Source organism: Triticum aestivum, chromosome 1B, assembly GCF_018294505.1.
Source record: "Triticum aestivum cultivar Chinese Spring chromosome 1B, IWGSC CS RefSeq v2.1, whole genome shotgun sequence".
Classification (NCBI taxonomy): Eukaryota; Viridiplantae; Streptophyta; class Magnoliopsida; order Poales; family Poaceae; genus Triticum; species Triticum aestivum.
Window position 1 is genome coordinate 90,139,678 of NC_057795.1, and position 14,043 is coordinate 90,153,720.

The 14,043-nt window shown below is 42.9% G+C and overlaps 1 long non-coding RNA gene across 25 annotated transcripts; it reads left to right on the plus strand.

Moving 5' to 3' along the window:
- The first annotated feature begins 362 nt into the window (after nucleotides 1-362).
- On the plus strand, nucleotides 363-9,387 carry LOC123109084 (uncharacterized). 25 transcript variants are annotated; one of them, XR_006452454.1, is made up of 15 exons: nucleotides 363-989; nucleotides 1,477-1,657; nucleotides 2,094-2,215; nucleotides 2,330-2,388; nucleotides 2,881-2,973; nucleotides 3,535-3,574; nucleotides 3,699-3,820; nucleotides 3,991-4,210; nucleotides 4,675-4,828; nucleotides 4,900-5,073; nucleotides 5,442-7,253; nucleotides 7,351-7,595; nucleotides 7,746-7,812; nucleotides 8,179-8,304; nucleotides 8,995-9,387. It is a non-coding gene; the product is annotated as an uncharacterized lncRNA (long non-coding RNA). The 25 variants fall into 25 exon arrangements; XR_006452434.1 differs by having other exon boundaries at nucleotides 5,442-6,892; nucleotides 7,189-7,253; nucleotides 7,351-7,812; XR_006452438.1 differs by having other exon boundaries at nucleotides 5,442-7,595; nucleotides 8,991-9,387.
- The last annotated feature ends 4,656 nt before the right edge of the window (nucleotides 9,388-14,043 follow it).

Genomic DNA, 14,043 nt, shown 5'->3' on the forward strand with positions numbered 1-14,043 from the left:
CGGCGGCCGAAAACGCCCAGCTGCTGTGGGAGGGGCTGCCGCGGCGAAGCGCTGCTATTTTCCGGCGGGGAATGGCTATCTAGCGGAGTAGGCCGGCGGCCGTCGCCGGGATATAGCTAGTGGTGGCCGATGGCGCGGGGGTGCGAGGCGAGTCGGGGGGAAGAAAACCTTGACTTTTCCCCTGTCGGTGTGAGCCAGACGTGCTTTTCCCTAGCGCCGGAGCCCGCAACGACTCCCCAGCGCGCCGGGTTCGGCCTGTGACCGCCGGGTGGAAAAAAGATCCGAACCGGCGATTTTCGGCGTCCTGGGGACGCGACTGGCCGTTTTTTCGGCGCCGGCGCCGAAAAAGTGGCTGGGGGGCCTGTTGGGGGCGCGGCTGGAGATGCCCTAACCCGCGTTCTCGCGAGCCCCCTTGCCGCCGCCATCCCTCCCCTCTGCACCGTGCCGGATCCGCCTGCCGCCGCCGCCAGCGCTCTCCTCTGCCTTCGTCATGGAGAATGCCGTCCAGCAGCACGGCGGACCCGCATCTCCTCGCGCCCCCCTTGGCGCCGCCGTCACCCCTCTCCTCTGCCCCGTGCCGGATCCGAGGCGTGCGGGCGCGAGCTTCTCCGGCGGCGGCCGCCTCCCTCTCGGCTCCTCTGCTCCTGCGCCGCCTCTCCCACCGCCTCCGTGCTCGACAGGAGGAGACGGGGTCGCAGCCGCACCGCACGACGGTGGGCGATGGTGAGCTGCACCGCACCAGGTGGGCTAGGGCGAGCTCCAGTGCGAGCGCGCGCAACCGTCGCCCACGCCGGCGGGGTCCCCGACCCCGAGCAACAGGAACACACGGCTGGATCTCCTCCTTCTCCGTCCACGCGTGTGCAACAACAACTGGCAGCCGCACAGGTCCGACCTCGGCCGCCCACGTCGATGGAGACAAGGGAGCAGCTCGGCTGCATGCCGGTAGTGACGGACAGCCGGGCGCAGGCCACCTCTCCCCATACGTTGAGGTATATCTCTCTCTCTCTCTAACATGCATACATACATTTTTTTTAGTGATTTATGTGTATATACAAAGTAATGTATGTGTGCTGCAATCTAATTCTAATGTACTTAGCAATCGATTTGAATGGCATTGCCTGGGCTATGAGGTAATTTGTCTTCCTCCGCTGTTTACCAGATTTTTGTTTTCCTGTTTGTCTTCTTTTCCATGCTCTATGGTACTGAATCTCATTAATTGAAGGCAAGAAGGATTTGACAGTGTATGACATTGTAATCTAGCTTTATAAAAGCCGAATTGATCAGGATACGCACATAGACGTTTACATATTTGTATCCATAGCATCACTTATAGGATTGTAATTAATAGCAACTGTGGAGAGGGTCGGTTCGTTTTATTATGAGCACGTCTCTTCTTCTGCATCCTGAAGATCTGCTAAAATATTGTGTTCATCAAGAAGTTTGATTTGTACTTCTTTGGAAATTTTGGGATTGGAGACATCACCATTCTTGTCCGCTGCCCAACTCCGTCGCGGCTCAGGCCTAGAAGGCGACAGCGGCGCCGCGAGGACTCGCTGCAAAGAAGCCTTGGGAGGAGGTCCCCGACTCGGATGGCGGCTGCTGAAAGGTCACGCACTTCTTCGGCCCGCAGACCGGCTCAGCTTACGTCTTATCCAAGGTATCTCCTTGTACAGCTTCACTCTCGCTTGTGTGTCTCATGCAAAAAAATCAAGATACCTAGCACCGGCTCTTATTTCTCTATGCATACGTAGTGTTTGTGCCGATTCTTATTTATATGTGCCTACTTGGAATACAATTCTTATTTGTCTGAACCAGTGAGCATTTCGTTCGGCTTGTTTCTGTCCATGAGTAACATTTTTTTGAAAAGCATATGTACATATTTAGGAATCCAGCTATGCTTTGTGCACTTTCTGCTGAGCTAGGGAATGTTCACCTCAGCTAGCAAGAACCTGTTAGAGGCTGTGATAGATCAAAAGTGAAAGGAGTAGTTGCACGCTTAATATTAAGATAAAGGACAAATCCACAACAATGGTGATGGAGATCTATTTTAGCAAACTCCTCATTTTGGTTCTGAAGTTGTTTTCCCTTTTCAGTGAAGGAGCTGGTTTTGCGGCATCTGTTGAACTTAGTCAAATTAGGTGTGTTGTGTATGTACCTTGGAGCTGAAAATGTAACATTAGCTCTAGAACTGGTTGCCTATACTGAAGAAATACAGGTTGGTATTTTCATCCCACTACTGTACAATTTATGTTATTTTGTACAATATTCATTTGGGGTATTTGGTCTGTTATATTTAACTTCATTTCTCTTCACATTATTGCCACGACAGATACATATATAGACTGAGGCTTGTGTCTCCTGGGTGTAGCTCTCATCACCATAACAAAGGTATGCTGTCCATTCTTATCTTTTTTTTTCCAATGGCATTATGCTTATAACCTCTCTGATGAAATGGTCAAACGAATATTTGTAGTTGAATCATCTTGATGCATAATAGAAGAGTTGCTGGGTTTGGACATGAGCATGATCAATTATTGTGGCCTTGCTGTTTCTTGAAAGATAGTGTGCAAAAAGTTTGTTTTGCTCTTGGAAGGTGTGTGTGAGAGTTTGAGAAAAAAACTACTGCTTTACTTATGTTTCAACTCCGGTGAGGCATGTTTGTACAGGTAGTGAAAATATGGTGCTTATGATTCTCTCGCTGATTTGGGGATTTTGATAGTAGAATGTGGTTCTAGCCTGGTGCTGCGGTTCATTCAGTTTCAAGGGAAATGATATATGTGTGGTTTCTTTGCTTTACATAAGATGCATTATGTGTTGTCTTCATCTTGGTAACATGTGGGCAGATGTGATACATTCTTCATGTTTCTGGATTTGGTGCAGGTTCGAGGGTGTAAATCTACCTGATATATTGTTGACGGGGATTGAGTATTGTAGTGATATATCTGAGAATTTTAATGATCTATCTGCTACCAGGTACTGTACTCAACACAATTTTTTTGTGTGTGATTCAACTCATTTAACTTCATGTTAATTTGCTAACAAACCTCCTGCTGCTACAGATTTCTTTGTACAATACATACAAATTATTGATATGGTATTTAAACAATGAATAATAGATGTAATTATCCTGTATGTCAAATCTACTACTGTTATTCTCATATGGTGAATCTAAATACTTCTTTGTATCTTAGTCATGAAAGTTCAAAGGCAAATTTCCGTTGATCTCATTAATTAGTGGTCTGATTAACTCTCTCCCTCTCACCTCACATGTAAAAAGAGAAGGTAAGAGGGACCATGTTAAAATGTGCCGTTGAGTACATCCTGCATCAGTGAGATATCATGCTCATTATACCTCAGAGTTGCTAATATTTTTCTTTTCACATATAGTCCTCTCCTCTTGTCCCCGTTTCTCCAATGAAAACTGTACTTCAGGCCAAATGCTGAAGCCTTTACCTTCTTAATGCTCTGTTTTATTTGTGTTAACATGTATTCCTCATGATTACTGTGCATACTTCTTTTTGATTTTCTGTATAGACAATGAAGGAGATGGACAAACATATAGCTCTATGGTGAGGTACTAATTCAACTTTTCTGGTTTTAATTACCAGTTGTTCTGTGTTCGACTGAGCTGCGTATATTTCGTGTTAGCCTTTCGCTGATTTTAGAACTGACCGCGTTTTGATGATTGGTGGTTACAGGGTTGCATGGAGTACGAAGGCTTGTATGCTGCAAGAGATTTAGACACCCAGTTGCTGATCTTCAGCCCCTTGATGTTGGTTTACCAATCTGCATTCCACACTCTTCAAAGGTTCCGAGGAAGGTGAGTTTTGTAAGTACCAGTCTCTGCAAGAACGCTAATCTCGGTTCATTTTCCATAAATTTGCAATAGTTTGTTATTTGCCGGGACCAACTTTAACTAGGTTGAAATAATGATATTTTTTGTTCATTTTATCTGTTTGTAACACTCTACGTTTTATTAATGCATGATAGGTGCCTCTATCAGCCATTTTTGAACCAGATATGCAGCAGCAAGGGAGTAGCCCTATCACTCTCGATCAAAACCTCAAAGGGCGAAGGGAGAACGCAACAACATTCTTCTATGATAGTTAATGTTGTCCCACCTATACGTTTTATTAAGGCATGATAGGTGCCTCTATCAGCCATTTTCTACCATGTACGGCTGATACATGTTAACTGCCAGTTTGTACAGGTACACAGTTGTGTGATACCCATGAATTTTAGTCAGAGTAATTATATGTTCTGTTATCATGGTCACTAGATTTTGTTGAGTACCTTAGTGCTCAACTTAGGAACAACTAATTGCCATCTTAGGTCACTGCATTCCCAAAATAACTATGGAAAGTTTACTTTCACAATACAGTCACATATCCATGTCCCATTTTTCTTTGTGGTTTCTATCTATATATTCAGATTGGACGCATTTATATTGAGTACTTAGAAATTTACATATGTTTCCAGTTGCATTTTAGTTTAGACATGCTCTGATAATATGCAAAGTATGTGGCACAAAATGATGGTGCTGGTGTTATCAATGGGGTCCAAGGAAATTTGCACAAAAATTTAAACAAAATGATTATGCCATCAATACTTTCTGAAGCCTTCAACTTTCTCCCTTTTGTCCCTAAACATGTCCTGTGTTTACGCAAGGTGCAGCAGCAGCAGGTCATCCACTTCTACCCAAGTTGCCATGGAAAATCTAATGGGTTTACGACTATCTCAGTTCATAATGGTGTGAGCTTTGTAGGAGTGGGATATCATATACAGTATGATAGATATGGAAGACAACAAGCAAAAATTCAATTATGAGGTGATGGTTGAGCTGATCAGTACAACGTTGTCCCGAATTTTCTTTTGATTCTGTTTCTTCTTGGTTTGCAGATGATCGGCTGTTTCAATCTTTTTCTTCTGCTTACAGTCCACCAACAGGATTGTTGATGCCCGCAGGAGGGGGACATCGCAGTAGATGGGCTGAAGTAGGAGGCTGAGAGAAATGGGAAACAACGGATTCTAGCACATAGTAGATGCCTAAGATGTCACTGAAGCGCTATTGAGGTACATTCTGATAACTACAGTTCTATTGGACAACACTAGCCCCTATAGTAACATATATGGTCTGAGATTTTTCTAGGATCATTCCTCCCAGGTGATTACAAACCTGGTCATAATGTAGCATAAGCTAAATCAAATCCAGATTTTCTTCCTTGGCCCATTACAATAAAGGATCCTTTATACTGAGCTTTTTGTGTTACAACAGAATTATGGATGACTGCTCTATTTAGTCCTTGACAGTTCCATCTATATATGCCATGGGCTTAGCTATTAGCGTTGTTGAGTGCGACCTTGTGGACCTCTGCATTTTTTATTTCTGTTTGCAATGTTGTGATTCTCCTGCTCATTGCTTTTCATTTTTCTTTGTGTAGGTCACATACACTCCAACATCTAAAATAAATCCAGCAGGCAGTTTAGAGTTTTTCGGGTTGATGATTATGAATGCAGATAGACCTATCTAATCCAGCTTTTGCTTGATTTTTGTCACTGAACTTCATATTAGATGTGATATAACTACTCAGATTGTATCAGCCTTCCTATTCTTTCCCCTTTCCTATTACTACAAGTGTATATGGTAATTATTTATCAAATAATACACGGCTTTTGTTCATCTCATGCGCAGGTGGCGCAACGGGTGCTTTATAAAACCAATGTATGCTACAAAGTATCTATTCAGTATCAGTCACATATACATGGTTTGAATACTCGGCCCGCTCTCGCTTATTTTACCAAGGATCTTCAACAAGTATATCTGCAAAAGGTCAAATTCCATTCAATTCAGACCCAAACAATACTCCGCTAGGTTGATCGCACACTACAGCAAATTCCTTTCAAAATAATCTATTCACCGTGAAGCACGCTCTCAGTTCTGAATATAACACACTTTTTTCTCGATACATATTCGTATTGTGCATGTATTGAAGTTCATAGCCATATACATTGACATACCATGTATAATTTTTTTTGCATATAATGAACCAACACTTTGCTTAAAAAAAATTATCTCAAGTATTTGTCCTACTTTATGCCATGCAAGAAATCAAATTAATTGATTGGAATTTATAGATGCTTATAAAATATGCAGACCTATTGATAAAAAAGGAAAAACAATTTTCAAATGCTCCTATTTTCCCCCCTTCTTCCACACAACAAACTCCATGGAGATTGGCCTTTGCAATGCAGCGCTCTTGCTTACGTCTTTATAATAATCACATTCTTATTTTCCTTTATTATAGCAAATTCTTGATCATATATGTTGCTCTACACCACCATATAGCTACTTGATTATGCTATACAATTTTTTTTGCCAGTAATAAAATATTTTAAAAAACATCTTTGTACCACGCCTGCGCGTCAGCCAAAAAAAGTTACTTTTTTTAACAAACATGATAACGTAATTCTCCTTTTTGAAGACGTAAAAGAACGCTCTCCATCAACAAAAAAAATATCTGCAAAATAGAGCGTGCTGCATCCTGCTTAATACAATACCTTTGAAAATTTCAACGGCCCATGATCAGCCCATAGAAATCTTTGCCTGGCCCTTTTTAGAAGAAGACCGCGGCTCCCATTGAACTCAGCCGCTACAGATTCCTTATCCAGATCCACCGCCGGACCGTCTCCCCACCCACATCGACAGCGACCGCCCTGGCATCGGCCTGCTGCTGGAACCATGGCCAAGAAGCCGCTGCCAGGTAACAGTGCTGGGCGTCGTTACAGCGCGCCACCGACGTATTCACTCGCGGCGCGCCTGGCTCAAGGGCTCCCCAACGAACAGGCCGCCTCTTCCCTTGTGGATAGGCGCTCCAATTGCCAGATTTACAAGGTAAGCTCCAACAACTGCATTAGATTTGTACAGACTAGCCAAGATTTCTCTTAGAGAATCAATAAGGAAGCGAATCAATTTATGTAATCCTTATATAGCCTTTTTATGAGCGATAATCTAACACTTACAAGATCATCTTAGGATTTCCTAATGAATCCTGTACAAATTCCACCAAGGATTCTTTTAGATGCTACTGAAAGGCACTATAGCTCCCAAAATCTGTGTAGAACACCCAGCGTACCAGCCTACAGGAAACGTTGGTATAGAGACTGACTGAGTTTTATCAACCTCTGCAGCATTTACCAGAGAGCACTGTCAAGCGATTTATTTTTCAGTCTGAGTCATCTTGCTACTTATCCAGGTTTATTTACATATGAAATCACCATAATTTTTGCCATGGCTCTGGTTCTTGATATGGTGCTTAAAAGCACTATCCCATCCTGATTACTCCCGTACAGTTTTTTGTTTCACTAAAGATCGTCTTTGAGAACTGGACAATCTTCGAGTCCATGAAGAGTACTTGCACGGTCAAGCACCATGAGATCTTCATCCGCAACGCCGAGTGCGTTGTGCTCTTCACAAACCTTGAAGATGAGGCCAAAGAGAAGGACGTCGAGTCTGCCGCCTACTGGGTTCGATGGGATGCCACCGATTTCACCCACCGCCAATGACGACGAGGCCGGTGGCTCTCCCATTGAACGATGTACTTCACCTCTCACATGAAGAAATAAGCTTTTTGAGGACTAGGATTGTTTATGAAATATAATGAGCATCTTTTACCACTAATGGCCTGTGAAGTCTCACCGTATTAAGACACATGCATCACTGTTAATCAGCTTAATTATTCTACTAGATGACAGCTATTAAACAAGAGGAGGTGCACAGAGCCATTGATACCAGCGGTGGCCAAATTACCCATGGTAATCCTGAAAAACATATTTATGATTGTTTGTACATCGCAAACAATGTTTCTTCTTCTTCACTAATGCATGCTATTTGATCAGTCCTTTTTTATCACTTATGCATGCAAGTTGATTAAGTGTGTAATAAAACAAACTTCTTTCAAGGTCCAGTAGGTGTTCTGTTTCTATTCATTAATGCTCTGATTTATTTGCTGTTATATGTACAAGCACTGCTTACTGCTTCCCACTGACCATATACGATAGATAGCCTTTTCTGCCTTTCACTAATATACACACAAGCTAATTAGCCCCTCTGTTTGTTTATATTGTCTTCTATTTGTTGTTGCAAATTCTTACCATGATGTCCTTATTTATTCAACATAGACGAACCACGGTGTCGGAAGCACAATAAGCCATACGAGCATATTCATTGCTCACGCAAAGCAAGCTCAACCCAAAAGTTCAAAGGCAAGAAAGTCCATGTAAAGCCTGGAAAGTACATTCTCCGTGGTAAGAACTACATTACTCTTCTCATTCCATCAACTCTGGCAACAACTGCTAAAAGATACTCCCTCCATTCCTTGATATAAGGTGTATAGATTTTTGAGAAAAAGTCCAAATTATAAGGTGTATTGTGTTTCACCACTCGTTTGGATAATTTTTTAAGGGATTTGATTACATTTACTTATATAGGGCAAGCTCCTCTATTTTCTCATGTCAATTAGTTAGGTGTAATCTTGCCCAAAACTTTTGAATTTTTCCCTCCACATGTGCTCTTTAATTTCTGTGCGAAAAATTATATACCTTATATTTAGGAACGGAGAGAGTATAACTTTGTACAATTTAACATTGGTGAGCCTTGCATCCACTACTTTGATGAGTTTAGTCACCACATTGTGTGGGGCAACACAGTTAAGCTCTACAACCATAATGTTCGTAGACTGCGAAAGATCATCCACAGTACCATGCCTGATAACTACTATATGTGCCACATGACAGAAACATTTGCAACACAAGGCAAAAGAATGGTAATCCTTTGCAATTACTCTGTCCGGTTTCATATAATAGCATGGTATAAAATGATATAGTGACTAACCTTTACTGTTATTTTCAATACTTTCGCGTTCCCTTTTCTACGACTTCCCTTTTCCGACACATGGACGCTAACCATGGTGAATTGCCAATCACTACTGGAGACAGCTAACGCTGGCATGGCCCGCTTTATCAAGGGTGTTGAGAAAAGAGCCACCATCACTAAAGGCTGGAGCGACTTCTTCCGTTAGGCACACATGAACGAAGGGCAAACATATGCTTTCACCTTCAAATACACTTCCAAGGGACTGCGCTTGATCATCTACCCAATATAAGCAGGTTGCAAGAGCCCCTTGTTATATAACTTAGTATTAGTATAGATGCCTATCAAGACTTCTATGTTTATCATCCTTTTGGATCTTATGTAAACCCCTAAGACCAATCATGTGCATTTAGCTATCGGTTATTTGCTGCTTAAACTACTGTGTGGTGTGATTTTGAAAAAACTATGATAAAAGAAATATACGCTTTCGCCTTCAAGTGCACATCCAAAGGCCTTTGCATGATTGTCTATCCAATATAAACAGATCACAAGAGTCCTTTCCTACATGACTTAGTGCATCATTTCCAATCTTATGTACTTACTGCATATAGTATATGAGCTATTCTTTTCAAACAACAGTATATTAATGCATGCTCTCACAATAATTAGCTTACACTCGGCCTTTGCGCCATTGGGGTCATCTAGTACTTTGAACGTAGGAGCACTTGTAGCCTGGATTGAACTAATCAATCAAACTAGCTCTCATACACAGCAACACACAAGAATCAATCTGGATCGCCACAAGCACGTAGCGTCCGTAGTATCGACGTGGGAGGCAGCAGGCTAGCGATCGCCGGGTTGGGATCGGGAGGCTGCGGCGGCTGAGGGATACATCGGCGGCAAGAACGGGGGCGGCTGTATCGCACGCGCGACAGGAAGAGGCGGGAGCGGCGTTCGGCGCGGAGAGCACGCGAACGGCAACGGCTGGGCGGCGGCGGAAGGCTAAGCGGCGGCCGGCGCGGAGGGCGTGCGAACGGCGGCGGCTAGGTGGCGGCGGCGGCGCGTAGGAGACGCGCGGCGGCGGCGGCGGAAGGCTAGGGTTAGAACTCGGAAACTGATACCATGTTTGATGTGATGATTGCACGATGTATTGCTCTTCGTGCATAAGCACGTATATATGATGTACAAAGATGGGCCACGGACTTCAACTATACAAGGAATTAGGAGGCGGGCTCAATATACAATATGCACATAACACATATACTCAACAAGATCGACCGGAAGGTAGTGGAAGAGTATAATGAAGAGAGTCTTTTCTTTAGTGCGGTTGTTTAATGTCGGCAGATAGACAGACGTGCAGCCGGTTCGAATGTGGTAAATACCCATCCCGTTCAGTTAAGTCTCTCCGGCATTGAACATGCGTGGAGACCGAGACACAACACGGGTGACGCTCTCAATGGGCGCGTTGCTTCAATGTCGGTTCTAGTGATCGGTGGCTTCCGCTTTGGACGGGCACGAATGCGACACAAAGATCGGAGAGTGCGCGGAAGAGAGAGATGATCTTGGTTGAGACTGGGGTTTTGGACGTGTGTGTGGCGGCGGTCCGGATGCTCATAAAGCTCCGTTGGTTTGTGTCAGGTTTGTGGGATTTCAAACAACTGAATGCGTCCGCGGACAGTTAGGGTATCAAGTAGGTTGACAAAATGCCTCCGGACAGCTCCACGTACTACAGGATAGAGGATACTCATATTAAAGAAATTGGGGGATGCTGAGTGGTGCAGCACCGTCAAATATCACACTCGCAAAATATTAATTTGTATCGGCTAAGCAAGCAGAAGTTCCGTGTCATCATTTTGTATGTGGGAGGTATGTTAACGAGGCTGTCAAGTTGGAAAGAAAAGGGAACTATTTACGGAGGAGTTGCATGTAACAAGACGTGCACCGCGTGCGTGATATGGAAAGAGATCGTGCACGCACGTACGTAGTGCAGGTCATTTGATTCGCCGGTCCATGCATGGATGGAAAGAATCCATGGTTTCCTTGCACACAGATTGCTCGTATCATTTTTATGCGGGCGATTGATTGTATTTTGCCTCCTTCCTTGCTTAGTTTCCACTTCTACGACGGAGGAGGGAGGCAGCGCATGATTTTGGCGCCAACAAGCTGTAAAAACTGGCGCCACAAGTGCTTCCTCATTCCCGCCATTGCGTTCCAATCTCGTAGCTAGTGTGTATATATATATGAGGCGTTCGAGGCACAACACAATCAGCAACACGAGCAGTCCCATGGCGCCAACTCATCCTTACTTCATCTCCTCTATTCCCCTCTCCGATGACGATGAGGTGGAGGTGATTAACATCATTGACTCCGACGGCGGCGACACCGTCGTCTACCTTTCATCGGATGAGGAGGACAATAACAGTTCCTGCGGCGATGATGGCGCCTCCTTCCCCAACGGTGCTTCCAACACCAAGCCCGCGTGCACGGCCACATCCTTTGTGGCCGGTAGCTCCAACAATGGCAGCGACTCCAGCGGCCCTTCCAACGTTAAGGCTGCGTCCAACATCGCGGCCACGTCTTTTGTGGCAGCTAGCTCCAACTACAGTGGTGACTCTGACTCCGGCTCCAACTCCGACGACACCACACCGACTCAGCACTACAACTACTGGCACAGAGATGACAACATCCATCTTGTGGAAACCGATGGAAGGCTCGCCCCCGCACACGTACCTCCATTTGCGCTCTTGATTGAGTTTCTCAAAGGTAGGGTGCCATTCCGTCATGGCGAGCTGACATCACGTATCATCGGCGATCATAGGAGGTATCTCCAGAACAAATTCCGTGGCATGTGCAAGGACAGCTGCAACAACCGCAGTTACCGCAAACCGAGGAGACGGCAGGAGAATGAGTTCTTCGAATGCTGCAAGAGGGAATGGCCCCACATCATGGAAGAGGCCCGCGCGTAGTTTGAAGATGAGCAGTAGTAGGCGTGGACACGTACTGCTAGTTTAATCGTTCTCTGTCCGACAGTAGTGTTTTCTTTCTTTCTTTCTTTCATGTCTACTCTTTTCTTTTTTTGTGTTGGAGCTTTTGTTCGTGATATAATATTTAATAATAAAGTTCTCTTACTGCCAAAAAAAACAGTTCTCTGTGTTTCCCGTATGTATTATCGCTTGATTACCACAGGCTTGAATTATCAAACTACTTTGTGTACACTCAGACTACTCTGAACTTTGTGAAGTAAGTCTGTACATTCAGACTACTCTAGTTTTCTCTGAACTTTCTTGACTTTCTATATACATTCAGACTAGCACGAAAGGAAAACCAACAAGCCATTGTCCATGTCAATGCAGTGTGAATGATGCAATACCAGAAGCCCATAATGGTCCTTGTTGATCTAGGCCCCGATAGCTTACATTTTTTTTCTTTTTCTTTTTTTAGGGTAACCCCCCGATAGTTTACATGAAGCCATCAAGAAAGGGAAATGTCTATATGGTATGGATTATACAAAATCCGTTTAATATAAAGATAATAGTTGTGAAGGCCTAATTAGTGGAAGTTTTAATGAGAATGTTGTGAAGGCTAAATATTTTAAATTGAGATACACCTGCCAAATCAAATATCGCTTATGAGTATCCTTAAGCAAGTACCTGGATAAATGACTAGTACAATAATGAGAGATTAAAACATAACTGAATATAAGTCCAATATGGAGAAATTGTTAATCAGCGGGCATTGATCAAAACCATGAAGCCTTATTAACTAAGATAATATTCACATCTTTTTTATCTGAAAAATCTGGATTTTATTCTGTAAGCATTAGTTCGACATAACTAACCCTTGAATCGCTCTCTCTAGATTTTGCTTCTAACACTGAAAGAATTATTTTGCTGCATCTGAACATAGCTTTCCACTAGTTATGAGAGATGCACCTCTATCTATATGTGATATCCAATTAATGGCAGTTCTCCAAGAACATTGTGAACGTGGGTTGTAAGGCTGTAATCCACAATGAATAATATTACGGATGAAACCACAAACCAATCACAAAAAATAAAGAGTAGGCGTCATGGTCTCTCATATCTACATCAGTAGAATAAATAATGAGCACAATAAATAGCATTGATCTCTATGGATGAAGTTCAGCAAAATATGTGAGTTAAGAGGCCAAGTTCAGAGAGACCCAATCTTTATCTTTACCCACTAATAAAGCGGCTATCGCTTCTGGTCGTCCGTCATTAAAATTACCCTATAAGTTGGTTAAAATTACCCACCAATGCCATGGAAAAACGATTCGATTTTTCGGACAAAAATCGACGCCTACTTCATTGTTTTATAGGGTCGCGACGAGTAGTGGTCATAGGATGATGATCAGCCGAGTGGTTGGACTATTGCTCTTTTAGCGGCGAGACCAGGGTTCGATCCCCTACTGCGATAATTTGTATCTTTCTTTTCTCACGCGTCCTACTCATGTATGCGTTCATGGACCGGCCCATGTGCGGGGCTTCACTGGTGGTTTTGCAAAACTGTTCGCAAAATTATAAAAAAACACAATTTGTAAAAAAGGTTGGGAAAATAAAAGCATGTTCATGATTTTGAAAAAACGACCGTGTATTCAAAACATTTTTGGGAATCTGAAAAAAATGTCTATGAAGTTTTAGAAAATATTCACAATAATAATAATAAGTATTTTTTTGTTCCCCAATTTTAAAAAAAGTTCATCGATTCAAAAAATGTTTGTTGAGTCAAAAAATATTAATGAATACGAAACCGATTCATACATTCAAAAAACATTGTAAACAAAACTAATGTTCATGATTTTTTTGAGAAAATAAAAAATTTCAAAAACAAATCTTTGTCGATTCGGAAAACTGTTCACTGATTCAAAAGTATTTTATGTCTATGATTTGATTAGTTTTTCCAAAGTCTTTATATGTCTTGGCGTTGGGAGCAGTTCGTAGTCAATGAGATTTGTTTTTAAAGTTTTAAACGTTCCCTTGCGCAACATAATGACAAGTGCGGCATGCACTGGCAAACTCATAGCCTTGGGATTTACCACGTCGAGTGCCTTGTGATCACGTGAACATCGCGACCATCATCGGCTAGGGTGAGAAAAAAAAAATAACAACATGGTAAACCACTATGTTAAAATAGAGTACGCTCGTATATCAGGA